At 39.4% G+C, this 18,092-nt stretch overlaps 1 long non-coding RNA gene across 10 annotated transcripts; it reads right to left on the bottom strand.

Annotated features, from left to right (window-relative positions):
- Positions 1-551: 551 nt before the first annotated feature.
- LOC144377801 (uncharacterized) lies at positions 552-17,621 on the bottom strand. Of its 10 annotated transcripts, none has more exons than XR_013438960.1 (9): positions 17,444-17,621; positions 17,254-17,346; positions 16,939-17,038; positions 16,584-16,835; positions 16,219-16,471; positions 15,431-15,517; positions 13,989-14,161; positions 11,825-11,941; positions 552-1,196 (listed from the first exon to the last, which is right to left on the bottom strand). It is a non-coding gene; the product is annotated as an uncharacterized LOC144377801 (long non-coding RNA). The 10 variants fall into 10 exon arrangements; XR_013438958.1 differs by lacking the exon at positions 16,939-17,038 and having other exon boundaries at positions 552-858; positions 1,112-1,196; positions 17,444-17,620; XR_013438962.1 differs by having other exon boundaries at positions 16,767-16,835; positions 17,444-17,619.
- Between the last annotated feature and the right edge of the window lie 471 nt (positions 17,622-18,092).

Raw genomic sequence — 18,092 nt, 5'->3', positions numbered from 1 at the left:
GCATCTCTCACCTGGTGATGTTGCCTCACTATAATCCTTGTTCTTTAGGTTTATCTATTTTTTTAGTTCCTAATATTCCTCCCATTTTGGTGACGTTTCCAGGGGACTAAAATAGAAATACATGTATAAATGTCACCCCATGTTTAAACAGATTTCTCTGAATTGTTTATTTGGTAGTGTTATGTATTAATAAGTATAGCCTCATTATGTAAAATTTTAAGTTGGCATTCATAAAACATATCTCATTAAAGCAAATGATTTAAGAAAAACATTCTATTAAAATTCTTAATACTTTTCTATAATTTACCTTAGATAATTGAAAAGTATTAGACAAAAACAAAACTGTCTTTTAAATGCATAGAAAAAGAATAGTGGACAACTGTGAGGAAAAGTTCATCTAATTCTCTAGTCTGGCCCGAATTTCCCTCTTCCTCCATCTATGAATGCAGTAGTGTGTGGAGAAGCCATTTTTTGATAGGTACGTGGTAAACGTAGTACATGGTTTAACTACAACTTTTTTGTGTTTAAGAAAAAAAAAAGTCTACCCTGAATAGAATAGCATCCTCCAGTCACTTTAAACAAGAAATGTCAGCTACAGAGAATCACTGTAATAAACATAATATTATAAAGAGGCCCATCCACGAAACACCAAAGGGGGAAAATGGCTTATAGGAAAAGAGAGAGGGGCATGAAATCAGGAGAGCCCAGAGCCAGTCCTTTCTGTCACCAACTGTGTCAACGTTGGCATTATCTTTCCACTTCCCGATGTGCTACTTTTTTCTCTTGTGAAAAATGGAGCAGATGGTTTTGTTGTCAGCCAAATCTTCAAGCAGCCTGAGCCTCCTGCAGCCCGGGTACCTACAACAGTAGAGCACATACATCTCCATTCCTTGGTGTCTTGGTTGAGAGTCCTTCCAGCTGCCGCTTGGTTCCCCGCTCTTGTCTCCATCTCCAGTCCTCTTCCTGCCCCCACTGATTGGGTGGTTGACTCTGCTGATTTGTCTCTGGACTCTCTTGAAAAGATGATGTATTTGGCTTGACCCCAATATTACTCTCTAGCTTAGGTTCTCATCTGCTAGACTAACATCCCTGTTGTGCCCACTCCACCCACTTTCAAGTGGAGGGAAGGAAAAGGATTCAGTCAACTGGAGTTCTCTCAGTTCCAGAATCCTAGGATTCCATCAGCATAGCAAAGCCTGAAAAAATAAATAAATAAAGTTTTTTGTGGCCAAAATAAACCTCAGCTATGTATGACCAGCATGAAGAATGGCAGGTTCATCTTTAACAAGAAAGCAGAGATGATTAGGCCCTAAGTGCAGAAGGAAGCCTGTCTTACTGTGAAAGGAAATCTCTTCCCTTGTTACTGTTTCCCTTGGTTAAAACAAGGCAGTGTCACTATCTATAAAATTCTTCATAGGCACTCGATTTCAATTACTTCTGAACTGGAGAGAAACTAAGCAAAGTGGAAAAACAACCTGGAAAGATCTTAATGCCAGACTCAAAGCTGCCATTGCCACACATTTTTTGGAAAGGGGCCACACTTATCAAGCTTCACTTCTTGTAAATGTTTATTGACATGGAGCCTTTGACAGGAGTCAATCTGGCTGATAGCTTTTTCCTGTTAAATCCCAAGTTGCTTTTGCTGTTGAGAGCTCTTAATGACAAAAATTAGGAAGTTGTGTCTGCAGCAAGAGACAGACCTTGGATCTAGACTTCATCTTATCCCATTTGGCCCTCTCTTAATAAAGAGAGACAGCCATGTCAATATGTACTGGATGAAGAATGATTCACAACTGTGGGAGAAATCAGAGCATTTAAGAGAGTTGTAGTATAAGGCTCCACAAGGGAAGGGAACTAGCATTTATTGAGCATCTACTTTAGAGGTTGAATGAAATTGTATCTACTTTATGCCAGACACAATTTCATTCATCTTATAAAATGATCTATTTTGATCTATTAGAATCTTATGGGATAAGTAATACTATCTCCATTTTATGCATAAAGGAACCCAGTTCAAATTCATTCAGCAGGTAAATGGTAAGGAGCTGGAATATTTTCCTAGGTCTGAAAACTGGATTTTATTTATGTGTGTTAGGTGCTTCAGGCTTTCAATTCCTCTTCAACAAAGGATGGTATGCATTGGAAAAAGAAATTATAGAATCATACCATTTTAGACCTTGAAGAAACAGTAGAGGTCACAGTATAATTTCTCTCATGTTATAGATAAGGAAATAGACACATAGAGGTTAAATGATTTGCTCAAATTACATAGCTCTGACTGTGCAAATTGTAAAAATCTTTCTTGATTGAAGTATTAGGAATTAAAAGGCAGACTTTTTAAGGTTAATTGGAGAAGATATCCTAAATCAGCAAAAGCTATTTCATTTATTTAAAATAATTGAAGCTGTAAAATTTCCAGGTGAGAATTTCCAAGATAACTCACGTATTATTCTTTAAGAAAACCCTCCTATTAATCTAAAGCCCTCTGAAGTTTAACTGTTTTTATCTCGGCACCAAAACAGAGTCCCTTTGCCTCTAGAAGTAGCAACACAGACTGTTTTTCCAAAGCTAGAAATTCCCTCAACACCAGGTCAGTAGGTCAGCAGAAATGGTGGGTCACAAGTCAGGAAGTCAAGGGAGAAGAAAGAAAAGATGCATCCACTTAAAGTCCAACAGACAAACAAAATCAATTCCACAGATTTCTCCATCAGTACACGAATGACTTCCCACATGAACTCCTGTATATTTGCATTTCTTGACCAAGGGTCAGAGACTTGAACAGAAGGAAGTCTGCTCAGAGAGAATTCAGACTTTATCATCAAGCAGCTAGCCAATCTCAGCTATATTTTACAGGCAAAAGAGGGCATATAATAGACTTCTTTTCTCAAAATGCAAATGCTGTACTGTAGCCAAAGACCATCTACAATTTTAAACAGCTTAAGAAGGACATTTATGTATTGATTTTTGTGAGCTTAAACTCAAAAGTCCAGAGAGTTATGTAAATAACAATACTCAGGAAAATAAATTTATCTATTTAATCTGGGCTCATGCAAAGCTTGGATACAAATAGTGCCTGAAAGAGGAATAAACATGATTCATAAGGTTTTCTCATTTGGTTAATCCCTCCAGGCCATGAAGGACTGGATTCGTCACACATGTTTTCACCAACTTTTTCTCTCGCAGCCTCCAAGTAGGTGTAACCATGAATAAGCATCTGATTGAGTTGTCTGTCCTTCTAACCCTGGAGGAATAGGCAAAATCCAAAGTTACATGAAAACTTGAGGAGCATTATTTGATGCCCTGGATTCACATTCATATTATGCAGTCGAAACATATTATGGGGCCAGAGGAAAGGAAAAAGATAATTCTCAAAACACGACAGGATTTTCTGTTCCAACAGAGGGGCACCATGAATCATAGAGTACACAAAAACAGAATTTGCACTTGATTCATATGCAATTGGCTCATTGGAATCCAGCTTTTATTGTAAATTAACTGAAGCTTAAGAGATGAAGCCATCCGTGCTTGTTTGGAATGCTGCAATATTAATGTAATCTCCCTGGAGTTGAAGCTAATCTACTTAACAGATCCTCACTTGGACATGAACTAAAAAAGCCAACAAACGCAAAGACAAATATATATATATATATATATATATATATATATATATATATATATATATATATATATATATATATATATCAGATAATCTAGACTCATATCATTAGTCCATGACATTACATAAGTTTTCTCAAAAATATATGGCCATATTGTGCAACAGGTTTATCCCTTTGACCGATACGTGCTGATGTGTTCATTGTTCCTAACTGCCTGGCTTGAAACCGTTTATTACATTGGTACTAAATAGGATGTCAATCATCCACTCTTGAGGGTCAGGAGATGTTTTAAGACTTGTCAGAAGATCCTGACAGATCTGGTCTCAGCCATCTGCCTCCCAGGAAGTACTGTCAAGATGACTAAGGCAGAGACTCATGGCAACATCTACTGCTCTTCATTTAAAACCTGTTCAGCACAATGGTACAAGACGATCTCAAGTTTGGGGCCAGCCTCAGCAAGTTAGGGAGATCTTTTCTCAAAATTAAAAAAAAAAAAAAACAATGAAAAGGGCTAGAGATGTAGCTCAGTGGTAAAGTGTCCCTACTCTGGGTTCAATTCCCAAATAGCAAAAAGTAAATAAAATAAAATAAAGCCTATACAAAAGTCAAGTCAGACAACTCTGTAAAAAATATCTTTTCTTTTTCTTTCTTTCACTGCTTTCCAGAATATACTGTTTAAACAAATAGTCTTTAGGGGCTGGGGTTGTGGCTCAGTGATAGAGTGCTTGCCTAATATGTACAAGGTCCTGGGTTCGATCCTCAGCACTACATATAAATAAATAATAAAAATATTGTGTACAACTAAAAAATAAATATTTTTTTAAAAAAACAAGTAGTCTTCATCATTTAGGGTGGATTATCTACCTCACAGTCTATCCATGTTGTAGTTAAACCTGTTGAATCCCATTGATTAAGCAAAATCTATGTTTCCTGAGTAATGAAATATTTTCTCTCTTATATTGAGTCTTTACAGATTTTAAAAGCTATCTGACAAACCTAGCCTAAACTTTTATTTTGGATGCCATGTAAAAAATATGTTCTTTTTTAGCTACAAGTTATACAGCCAAAGCATGTTATGATGCCAAAGCAGAGAGAAAAGATGGCTCTCAGCATAGGACAGGATTTCTGTTTCATCAGAGGGACACTGTACAGTACGTCACCAAGTACACAAAACACAGAACTCAACAGTCACATCCCTGACTTCATTGGAATTAAATAAGCCCTGATTTGTGAAGGCAGTCATTGCACATTATTTTGTCCCTAATTTAACCCTTGCTTTTCAACTTCCCTCCAGAGAGCATAAGGTGCACCATTTGGGATCAGATGACAGTTCTAAAGTGTGGCTCTCATCATCCCATCACTAGCTGTACACCCTGCCTGTAATTTTGCCCTTCATCGAGTCTTGAAGGAGGCCTATTCTCTGCCACTGTTTGCTGAGAAGGCAGGAGAAGCAATTACCTGAAGAATCAGGATTTGAGTTAGGTTTTGAACCCAGGTGAGCATCAGCCAATAGGAGAGGCAGAGGGTAAGCTCTGAATTTCCTGCTTCCTACTCAGAATTCAGGGTCCCAAGAAACAGGCTGCACAGAAGAAGCTTCCTACCAAGGAGATGCTGATCTGAATCACATTAAAGGTCAAAGAAGAGGATTGTTTTATTTCCTAGAAACTGCACCACACCCACCTCAAATCCCTTCCAAATCCCCTAAACCCAGTGAGAAGCCAGCCCCAGATGGGTAGAGGGGCTGCGAATCTCCTCTGACTTGAAAAGTGTACTATGAGACATTAACTGCTTCCCTGCTGAGACCCTCTGCAGTCTCCAGAGGAGCCGGAACACAGGCACTGCTCAAGGCCCAAACTGAACATTTGAGTATTCTTTTCCCGGTGTGTGCTGGGATTGTTCCCAGGCCAGGCCTCCCCACCCATCAGGGGACCTACAAACCTACAGAAATTGCCACACCTACTGCTTTTGCAGATATTGGCAGCAGTTGAGAGGACTCAGAGCAGCCTTCCGTGTGGCCACAGTGGAGGCTCCTCCCGTGGTTGTCTGGTTTCTGTTGAGAGGGCACAAAGTGGGCTAACCCTCTTTGGTCTCCCCATGTTGCCTAAGCATGCTTAGAAAATGCTGCCAGAGAAGCAAATCTCCTTTCCTTTCCCATTTGTATCGGGCTCTGCATTAAGACTAAGCCCAACAAATGCCACCCTAGACTGAGTGATTTCTTATTATTCTGAACACCTGTAGCATTTCATGTCTACATCATTTGTATCGCCCTTAGCATAGGCCTCCTGGTCTGGTATCTAGGTATATACGTCTAATCTCCTCTCTCTCATATAAGCTTCTTGAAAGAATGTGGTGCAATCTTAAACATGGCAAAGGAGCAAAGATTTTTAACTGAAGTAATGAACTCTTCAAGCAACGTGTTTCTGTTTGTCATTGCATGGGAAATGAATGGATCAATTTTATACTTTAGCCCAAAATAGACTTGACCAAAAACATCCCTTGACCAAGTCAGCCAGAGACAGCTCCTGCTTCCAACCCATATTCAGAAACAAATCTTGAAATTTAGATCTCTGGTAGAAAGCTGAGCTGTCACTAACCAATATCAAACTTCAAAATGTTGAGTTCCATAAGGATACCCAATGGCACTGAAGTGCCTTTATGATCTTGTTGAACAGCAGCATGTACCAGGAGACTTGGTGTCACTGAAGTTGACGCCCTACTCAAAGACAGAGAATAGGGATAAATAGGAAAATATTGGTTAGGTAACTAAGGACAATAAAGTCTTAGAATAATACATCCAGTAGGATGTATTTACACCCATTAGTGAATTTCTTCAAGGTTACTTGCTATTCTGAGATTAGATTGCAGCTATGCCAAGTCTCAGTATTCACAGCTCATTCGCTTGGCCCTTCCTACCAGCAAAGAAAATTAAAGATCAAATCAGCTTTTCAGAAAACAATGTATCTCTAGTTTCTAGGTTGTTCATTAAATAAGAACTTATTGAATGTTAAATATGGACTGAACACAATCAATGGTAGACACCTCTGGTAGCTTGTCTAAAGATATCCACTCTATGCCCCAGTATTTACATACCTATGTAGTCCCCTTCTATTTTAATCTGAGCTCTCACTTTTGAGACCCTGTGACTCCCTTTTGACTAACAAGGAAATGTGGCTGAAGTGAAGTTGCATCATTTTTAAGGCTAGATTATAAGAAGTCTTCTACTTCTATCTTGATCTCCTTGGAGTACTAACTCTGAAGAAGACAGCCACTAGGTAAGAAGTTCAAATACTCCAAGACAGCCATGGTTTGAGGAAGCCCCAGCTAACCATGTAAAGAAGCAGACAGAGAAAGAGACATAGAGACAGACACACACACACACACACACACAGAGAAAGAGAGAGACTGACAGAAACAGACAGGCAGACAGACAAGGAAAGCTACTGTAAACCTTTGAAGATGGTTTGTTACATAGCAATAGATAATAAAACCAATGCCAAAGAATTGTTTTATTTTTATTTTAAAAAGTTCTTAACTTGGATGGAACCACCATTTGACCCAGCTATCACCCTCCTCAGTTTATACCCAAAGGACTTAAAATCAGCATACTACAGTAACATAGCCACATCAATGCTTATAGCAGCTCAACTCACAGTAGCTAAACTATGGAACAACCTAGGTATCCTTCAATAGATAAATGGATGAAGAAAATGTGGTACACATTTTCAGTGTTAAATAAGAATAAAATTATGGCATTTGCCAATAAATGGATGAAGCTGGAGAATATCGTGCTAAGCAAAATAAACCAAAGGCCAAATGTTTTCTCTGATATGTAGATGCTAATTCACAATAAGAGAGAGAAGTTAGGGAAGAATAGTTACTTTGGATTAGTCAAAGGGGAATGAAGGGAGGGGAGGGGGTATGGAGGTAGGAAGGATAATAGAATGAATTGGACATTATTAACCTATGTACATATATGACTACACAACCAGTGTGATTCCACATCATATACAACCAAAAGAATGAGAAGTTATACTCAATTTATATATGATGTGTCAAAGTACATTCTATTGTCATATATGATTAATTAGAAAAAATTAAAATAAACCAACAAAATAAAAGTATCATGTCTATATATAACTAAAAATAAAAACAGTAACTAAAAAAAAAAAGTTCTTGCCCTTAGAGAACTTAAATTACATGTGAATATAACACATCCACAAAAAGCAACATAACTCATCCACAAGCAAAAACAATTATTTTCAATTAAGGAACTGCTTTAGGAGACTTGCAAGTAGTCCTGTGAGGAAGTGGGATCAGCTTCGCCAAGGAAAGTAGCCAAACGAACCCTGGCAACTAGTGAGGGAGCAGCTGTCACATGTTCCAAAGGAGGAAAGACAGAGCCTAGAGACTCTGGTGAAGCGTAGAGCAGAGAAGTGAGCAGAGAAAAATGGCAAAGCACATTCTACAAAACACTCAGATGCTCACGTTCAAAAGATTACCCCCAAAATACAAGTTAAAGCAAGACAACGTTTTTCAACTCTCAGATTGGCAAAGATCTTTTAAAAATAACAGGATTCAGGTTTTCAGGGTAAATTGTAACACACATGCCCTACTGGCACAAGCACACTGCCAATGAATTCAGTCTTTCCACAGGGCAATGTGCATCAAAGCCCTTGAAGCTGTTATATCTTTGAACCATTCTTGAATTTCTAGAAACTTAACTGGATGAGTTGTCAATAATCATTATATAAGTGTTGGCTTTGCTTTTTCTTTTTTGTTTTGTCTTGGTCTTTTGTAGACTTACATGTAATAGCATGAATTAAATACAACCTAAATACCCAACAATAGGAAAAAGTTAATTCTATAAGGGTTCACTCACAGGTGATATTCTAACTACTGGTTTGGCAAAGGCTTCGATCAATTTATATTATACCCAACACACCAACCAATCAAAATGAACATACCAACCAATCAAAATTAATAAACCAACCAGTAATGGCAGATGCACCAATTATTTAATTTGAAGATATAAATAGCCCTACTTAGAGCCACCATATTGCAGGATAACTAAATATCAGCCTTGATTCCTCCATCTAACTGAAAAATATGCAACTATTAAAAATCATGTTTTAAATAACATTTAATGATATTACAATGAAATGTGCAATTTTAAAAGAGAGAGATCTTATATAATATGTAACCTACATGTATATACACAAATGTCTGCCCAGAAAAAAGCAAGGAGGGCAGGGGTTGTGGCTCAGTAGTAGAGCACTCACCTAGCATGTGTGAGGCACTGGGTTCGATCCTCAGTACCACATTTTAAAAAATGAAATAAAGATATTGTGTGTCCACCTATAACTAAAAGAAAATATGTTTAAAAAGGAAAGAAAAAAGCAAAGGCAATACACCAAAAGATTCACAAAAGGTTGTCCTGAGTGGGAGGATTATCACATTCTTCTTTCTTCGTATTTTTCTACTTCCGAAAAATTCTATGATAAACATGCATTACTTTCATAATTTGTCAGGAAAAGTCACATCATGTAAAAGGAAAATAAAAACAATCAAAGAGCTGTGGTATACAGTGTAAGTTGGACTGATGAACATAAATGAAGATAGATTCTATTGCGGGAGGAAGCATGGGAAATGGTAGGAACTTGAGGACAAGAATGGGCATAGTCTGAACAGAAGGAATTCCAACAGCTAGGAGAGAACTCGGAGGAAAGAATGGAGGAAAGCAGAATAGCCAGAAGGCTTCTATAACAGCCCTGGCAGCTAAACCAGCATGTGCCTGGTACATATGTATGGATGACTGATGTTTCTTTCACCCACTCAGGATTCTGACTCTAGCAAAATATATGTGCTCTTGCATTACATCTGTGGTAATTCAAGATCCATCTCTTCCACAAATGGGTCTTGGTCTCTTCTCTCAAATAACTATGTGTAGAAAGGAGGAAAATAAGAAGTAAGTAGCACATGAATACGTGTTCTTTTATACCAAAACAGTAAGGTCGAAATTTGTAATGACTCCATGGCGAAAGAACTTTGAGTCAGACAAAATTGGAGTCAGGCCCTTGAAGACAACTTCCCTGATTTTTTTTTTAACTTTTTATTTGGAAATAATTTCGAATGTACAGAAAAATTACAAGGATAAGAAGGGAAAAAAGCTGGGCACCACGGCTCATGCCTGTAATCCCAGCAGCTTGGGAGGCCGAGGCAAGAGGATCATGAGTTCAAAGCCAGCCTCAGCAAAAGAAAGGTGCTAAGCAACTCAGTGAGACCGTCTCTAAATAAAATACAAAATAGGGCTGGGGATGTGGCTCAGTGGTAGAATACTCCCGAGTTCAATTTTCTGTACTACTTCCCCCCCCCAAAAAAAAAGAATAGAAACCCATATACCTTTTACCCAGATTCACTTATTATTAACAGTTTACTTCTTTTTTATTTCTAATATTTATTTTTTAGTTTTTCGGCGGACACAATGTCTTTGTTTGTACGTGGTGCTGAGGATCGAACCCCGGCCGCACACATGCCAGGCGAGCGCGCTACCGCTTGAGCCACATCCCCAGTCCAATAGTTTACTTCTTTACTTTATCATCTGTTCTCTATATCACTCTTTCCCCATTTCCTCTCTCATAGATAGATGTATATGATATCTGTCTACCTAATTTTTAATCCTTTATCAGGGTAAGTTGTACACATTATGTGTATTTTCCAAAATTAAAACATTCTCTTGCATAATCCTACTACAGATATCAACTTTAGCAGTTTCAATATTGATGCAATAGTTTCATCTACTGTACTACACATTTATCATTTGATCTAATAATATTCTTTGTACCAGTTTCCTCCTCCACAGCAGGATCCAGCCCAGGGTCAAGTATTGCATTTTGTTGTTCTGTCTTTTTGGTCTTCTTTAATTTGAAACATTTCTACCATCCCACCCCACTCAAAAAGCATCCCTTTCAATCCAGTCAGCCTTATTTGAATTACACATGTTCCAAATTAATGTCTCAAGGAATCCCTGTCAACCCATTGCCCCAGATTTGCTCTCAGTGGCACTCACCCTGCCTGGTCCCTGTTACACCAGCACTCCAGATAATACAAAGTCTTTTGGGGCGGTAGGTATAATTATGTTCTCCTAATGTATTTTCTTTCCTTATTTTTGAAAGGATCTATAGCTGTAAATTTTGGTTTTGTTCCAAATGAATAGAAATTGGTAGTCAATTACTCTAAAAGCCTATATTCTTCAATGCATACTGCAGAACTCAGTATAGACTCTACTGGTGATTAATTACCACATCACTCTAATGCTTTAAAATATTTTCTCCTTCCCCTCCTTCACCTGTCATCTTCTGAAGGACAATGACCTTTTGACAGTCAGCCCAACTGACTTCAATTACTCTGATAAATGTAAGAGCAGAGATGGCTGGCATTGATAGGCACAACCTAAACAAAGGCTCCAGATGAGCACTTTTGATGGCTATGGTTTCCATCTGAGCCTAGCAGACAGTTATTAATCTATATAAATGCTATAGTCAAACCAGATGGGTGGGGAAACTCAGCTGCTAAACTGAAGTCAAAAATACACTGGCAGGCTGAAAAGCTACACCTTCCTCAGTGCCACGGTTTATTTGCATGCAATCCCAGCCAAATCAATATCGCCATCTTAATCAAGAGGGAATTACAGGCTTCAGCAGAGAGGTATCATTGTAAGTAATTACATCAGAGTCATTTTCAGGCACACTGCACACTGAGTTGAAATGTTTAAACAGATACGAGGGGAAGGAAAAAATACTTGGCAAGAGCTTGAGGGTTGTTTTTGCCCAGAGCGATGATTCAAACAGCCCTTATGTTCAAGTTCAAATCTTAGATGGAAGTGCAGGACCAGGAGTAGAAATGTCAGGGGAAGAAAGCAGCAAGGGATTGTGGATGTACAAGAGTGAGAAATTTCTTTAATCTTAAGTGATTATATCTAGGCTTTTTTTTTTTTTCATTTTAATTACATCATCTCTATGCATTTTTTAGAGAGAACAATTTGCTATGCAGTTGCCATGTTAAGAGAGATTTGCAGCTTGCCAAAGATCTAGTTTGGGAAGAGGACCTCTGGCTGGCTGGAAAGTGTTCAAGGAGACCCAAGGCACTGCACCCAGCAGCAAATAAAAATTAAGGGGAGGGGTGGCAAGAATAAGTCAGAGGACACTCACTTGCACTGAAAGTTTTCTCTTTCTTTTTTCATCCATTTTTTTTTCTCTGCTTCCTAATTTGCATTCCAGTATCTGAGGAAGAAGATCTATTTAAATGAAGAACGTCTGATGTGGAATCTGTGAATGAGGAAATGTGATTTTCTTAATTTCAAGTGCAGGTGGTATCAAAGCAGGAGAGGTGCAGTAAAGGAAGAAAAGAAAGAAAAGCTGCTTTCTCTAAAGCACAAAAATGACTTATAATTAACTGTGAGGTGGCAGCTTGAGTCATGCGGGCCTCAGCCCATAAGGGCTTTGTTTATATGCAAATGACTCCTCCTGAAGCTCTAGAGAACACTTCCTTTCCTTGAAGAGGTAAACACCCTCTTGAAATCTTCTATTCATTTGGTTATTTTCTTTTTTTTCCGGAATTTCTAAAGTAAATGTCAAATTTAGCTCTTGTTGCGGATGATCACAAATTCCAAAATAATCCACTTTCCCTTGTCAAATATTTGCCTCACACGTGTGTTTGACCAACATAGCTGTTTTGCCAGGTGCCCTATTAACAAGCTCTCCTGAAAACAAAGTCAGCCAGGACTCCTAGAAGATAGGGACATCAGAGTGCTCAGGGCTGGCTTGGTGGCTGCAGAAATGAAGCAAAGAAGGCGACCTCTCTGCCAATGATCTTGGATATGTATGACGGAACAGAACCTAGCCCCAGGAGACACTGATCTTCTGTAGCGGAGTGAGTGTGCTCAGCATCTCCTTGACAAAGAGCTATCTGAAAAAGTAGAGAATGTCCTTTACCAACTATTACCGCTGTTGACTGGTGACGAGTCCTTTCTTCCCCAATGTTGAAGTATAACACCAGAGAAGCACGCAGAGGCAAGTTTGGAGTGGAAAATAGAAGTTTATTAAAGGACAGCAGAAAAGACTTCTCCCGGAGGAAGAAGGGGATTCAAGAGATGGAATCCGTGGAAGTGCGGTTGTTTCCCCTTTTTATAGTTCTTTCAGTGATGGAATGCAGGTGGGAAGGCCCAAGGGGTGGGACACAGGTGGGGCAAAGAAGTAATCTGGGCAGGAAGGACTCTTGAGGCAGCATCTTTAAGTTTGCTGTTCATTAACATTTCTTTGGGATGGGCTATCTTTATCTGTTGGGGCTGTTTCCTGGACTTCATTAACATTCGGAGAGTTGCTCAACTTTTCCGGAAATTCATTCTCAACATGGCCTCCATTTTAGATTTCACTCGATATTAGACCCGATTTACCTGACTACCCTGACTACCTAATTTTAAGTCTGGCTTCACAAGCACACCACCCAAGCAGTCTCATCACACCCTGCCAAGCTGGACAAGGATGAAATAAAGGGCTCTAACACACCCATATGTCTTATATTACTCTCTCCCATTGTAGATTTCTATCAATGAAGAATGTTGTTGGACTGTTGCCAAACGACATAAAGTCAAAAATCCTAAGTCAACCCCTGCTAGCTCAGAACCATCCATGTGTCTTTTACTTCAGATTTCTTCACTTGCTCCCTTATTCTCTTCCTTCATTTTTCTCACTAATGGCTTACAATTAGCTGGGCTTTCAATTAGCTGTCTGTAATCCCAGTGGCTGAGGAGTCTGAGGCAGAAGGATCCTAAGTTCAAAGCCAGCCTCAGCAACTTAGAAGGCCCTGAGTAGTTTAGTGAGATAGTCTCAAAATATAAGCTGGGCACAGTGGCACACGCCTGTAATTTCAGCAGCTGGGAAGGTTGAGGCAGGAGGATCATGAGTTCAAAGCCAACCTCAGCAAAAGCAAGGTGCTAAGCAACTCAGTGAGACCCTGTCTCTAAATAAAATACAAAAAATAGGGCTTGGGATGTGGCTCAGTGGTCAAGTGCCTCCAAGTTCAATCCCCAGTATCAAGAAAAAAAAATAATAAATAAATAAAAACGGCTGAGGATGTTGCTCACTGGTTAAGTATCTCTGTATCCAATTCCTGGTACCAAAAAAAAAAAAAAAAAAGGCTTCCAATTGTTCTAGGAAGACTGTGAAGCACTGGTAGTTAACGAGGCACTGTACAATTGCCTGCTCTGAGGATATAGAGATGCATACAGCACACACTATCAGTGAAGCATGAATAGTCTTAGCGCACCTTCCAGTTAATGAGAACACCTCTCATTAAATACCAAAACCCACTTACAATCCAGAGATGATGTGTGGATATGCAGATCTACTATAGTCCAGATTCAATCATTCTTTATTTTTCATAGGTAATATACCAAAAAAAAAAAAAAATTCTTTTCACATGGTAAATTCTTGGTTGTCTGGCTTTTTCTTCATCTCAGCCAGAGACATTGAACTTGTTCCTTTGCTCTTTTTTTAAGAGAGAGAGAGGAGAGAGAGAGAGAATTTTTTTTAATATTTATTTTTTAGTTCTCTGCGGACACAACATCTTTGTTTGTATGTGGTGCTGAGGATCAAACCCCAGCCGCGCTCATGCCAGGCGAGCGCGACCGCTTGAGCCACATCCCCAGCCCCCTTTGCTCTTATATATATCATCTATAACTGTAATTTAATGTTTCCTCAATGTTTCCCCTACCACTAGTGTTCCTGCCACTCCAGTTCTTTCTATAAAACACTGACAGACTAATCTTTTTTAAAAGCCATAAAAAAAAACTATCATCAAAAGTTTCCATCGTCACCATCAGAAGTTCAGTATGCCACAAACTAGAATTCAAGGGCATCTGAGGTCTGACCCTGATCTGTTTCTTCAGTCTCCCTTGTCTTCAGGCAGATACAACCCTCATAGTCCCTCAGAAGCTAGAATGCCTCTCCTAGATCTGTGGTCTTCACCAACACTCCCACAGCACAGTGCATCCCACCCAAGCCCCACACTTGCTTGAGAGGCCCTCAAACCCTGCCTTCCATCAGGCTTTCTCCCATGGTCCAGGACCTAGAATCAGACCTGCACCTGAGCCCAGATAATATAGACTTCTACCAATTCAGGTACTCTCCCTCACATAATCAGCTCTCTGCAAGTAGGCTCTACATCTCAGGAAAGACTACAGGACTTTCAAAGGCAGAAGTCATGTTTGCATAACTTTCTGTTCCCAAGATCTAGCATGATGTTCAATGGCAAATGTTCAATAAATGTCTGCCAGTCATATCCGATTGTGTGTAAACTGTTTGCTTTGGTTATTGATTAGACACCATCCAACTGACAGTTAAACACCTCCTCTGGTCAGTGATCTTGACTTTACTTCTGACTCTGTAATAATGTGTAAAACTCAGCAGGATTTACTAGCCTTTCAGTAATTAAGTAATTGGCCAGTGGTAATGCATTGCAAACATCACCCAATGAGCTTCAGCCTCCTATTTATAAAACAAACGTGCTTGCCTCTAAACTATGACACTTGATATCCCTGGGAAGGTACCAAAACAATTTCTGAGGAATGAGCTAAATCCATCCCCCCCCCCAAAAAAAAAAGAGATGGGGGACAATATTACTTTGTTTTCTTTATCCTAAAATTAGCATCCATGCTGAAAAAGCATATGAGTACCTGGTCAACATGTCTCACTGTAAATAGGTGAGAAAGCTAAATTGAAAAACAGGCCAATGAGGATAATTGGGAAAGCACTCACCTCAGCAAGGGCAGGGTTCCACATAGGTGTGGGATGAAAAGAAGATTCTAAAGACACTACTGGCATTGAAGGGAATAGGCATGTAACCTGCAAGCAAATAGAGCCACGTTGCAAAATCTATATCCAATTAATGTAAGGATTAAGAGAAAATAAATACCCTGGATTCTGAGTAGACTTTAAGTGGCGCTTAGCAAGACTAACAAGATGAAAAATCCTGACCAAGAATTGGCAAGCAGAACAATGTTTTCCATATCATTTTTTAAAAACTGAATAAGTATTTTAACATTGTTTGCAACCCAACATACACATAGGATGCATTATGATTTTACCTAAATGTTATTGTCCAGGTACAGTTAAGTATATCCACTGAAGACTAATATTGCAGATAATTAAGAGATAAAAAAAATCAGTAACTCTCAGTCCCAGAGGCACCCTAAACTTCAGCAGCTCCCCATGCAGCTACTGCCCAAATTCAAAAAGGACAGGACCTCTGAAGAGAAAGGGTCCAAAGATAAAGTTCCTATATTGCATGACTAGTAAGTGGAAAATAGTAAAAGTATTTAACATACATATAATATTTATATGCATTTATTTTAAAATTGCACTCCTTAGATTCAAGTTGACTTTCTAGACTAAGGATAACAGCAAAACTGAATCAGAGATCAATTCTTGACAAAAATGCCAAGGCTGCCTCTAGCTTTGGTAGGAAAAAGTACTTCAATAGATTAGTGATGTCTGTCGTCTGCAAAGAGAGCTGCCTGTTGGTAGAATGCATGCCACATACTCACCACTTTTAACTCAAACATTTAGTTGTGGAGCATATTGTGGGTTTTCCGAGCTCTGACCTGGATTCAGTCCTCCCAAAGCAAAAGTAGTTCTCTATGCAGATCAGCCACCTCATAGGAGGAATGAAGGGAAGATGGGGGCCCCTTCCTTCAGGTAAAACCATTCCATTGAAAGGCTGACATAGTATGTCTGAATTTTCTGCTTTGCAAATATATCTCAGATTAAAATGCATAGAATATGAAGATTCAAGTTTCCCTTGAAGAAAATTGTGTTATAATTGTTAGCACTCCATAGTGAAAAGAGTTTATAATTTGCTGCACATGAAATACTTTAAAATATTAACTGACTTCTTTTTCCCATTATTTACCTCTTCCCCTTTCTCTGCCTCCCTGCCCCACTCCCATTTCAAATTGTGACTCTATTGCAGGTTCTCTTTTCAGTAGAAGGACTTGACAAGATGATAAAATGGAAATCGCTTGCCAGACACTTGCAGTGCAGCTCCCAAAAGTCTAAACCAAGTTTGCAAACAAGCAGTCTTCTGTCCACGTACCATCATAGCATAGTAATAACGTTTGCCAACATTCAGACTTTAAGAAGAACAGCCACACTTTCAACTTCCCTTAAAAAAAAAAAAAAAAAGGAACTGTCAACACTTATCCTGTCTTTCCTCAGGACAACATTCAGCTAGAACTAACAACTTTCCCATTTAGGAACCACTATACCAAGCCAGGCATGGTGTGCATGCTTGTAATTCCTGCAGCTCAGGAGGCTGACACAGGAGGATGACTAGTTCAAGACTAGCCTGGGCAACTTGATGAGACCCTGTCAAAATAAAACAAAAAGGGCTAAGGATGTAGCTTAGTGGTAGTATACTTGCCCAGCATGTGCAAGGCCCTGAGTTCAACCCCCAGCACAAGAAATTTTTTAAAAATTATAAAGTAAATATTTAAAACCCACTACACAAAATCAAATAAAAGCAACAAAAACAAAAGAAAAAGTGGCATGCCCTCTTCTTTTTGACCTCTGTCCTCACTCACCTGTTTCACGGTTTACCACACTTCTCTGGCCTCTGGAAGTTGTCACTGGAGGCCTGCACTGTGTAAGGCAAAATCATCACAGCAGAATTGTACCTGGGAAGGAAAACATTTTGGTCAGCTTTTTCACTCCTGTGACTAAAAGACCTGACCAGAAAAATTTTAGGGAAGAAAAGTTTATTTGGGAGCTCACGGCTTCAGAGGTCTTAGTCCATTGAATGTGGGCTCCATTCCTCTGGGCTCAAGGTAAGGCAGGACATCCTGGAGGAAGAGTGTGGGAGAGGAAAGCAGCTCACATGATGATCAGAAAGCAGAGAGGTCTCCGTGCTCCAGAAACAAAATATATACCCCATCTCCCCACCCCCAGTGAACCACTTATTCCAGCCATACCCCACCTGCCTCCAGTTACCACTCTGTTAATCCCATCAGGGATTAATTCACTGAATAGGTTAATCATTAGCTCAATCATTTCTCCTGCAAACCTTCTTGCATTATCTCACACATGGGCTTTTGGGGGACACCTCACCTCCAAACCATAATAGAAAAGTTGTTCAAGAGAAGATTAGAGATTAAAATTTAAATGCCCTCAGGTGGGGCAAGGAAAATGACCAAGGAGAGTCTAGAATGAAAACTGGTTCTCAAGCAGGGTGTCAAGAGGACGAAGGCCAGCACTGCAGGGACTCCACGGTGAGGAATGCAGGTCCGAAGGTCTGTGCTACTGACCCAGGGTGAAGCATCAGGGGTCGGCTCTTTGACTTCCAGAAAGGACTGTTCTGTAATAGCAGCCAGCAGCTCAAAATATGAACACCCAGAGAAAATACTTGGTCTCTTAGCCCAAATGG

The sequence above is a fragment of the Ictidomys tridecemlineatus genome, chromosome 5 (genome assembly GCF_052094955.1).
Source record: "Ictidomys tridecemlineatus isolate mIctTri1 chromosome 5, mIctTri1.hap1, whole genome shotgun sequence".
Lineage (NCBI taxonomy): Eukaryota > Metazoa > Chordata > Mammalia > Rodentia > Sciuridae > Ictidomys > Ictidomys tridecemlineatus.
This window is presented reverse-complemented; position numbering and strand designations above follow the sequence as displayed.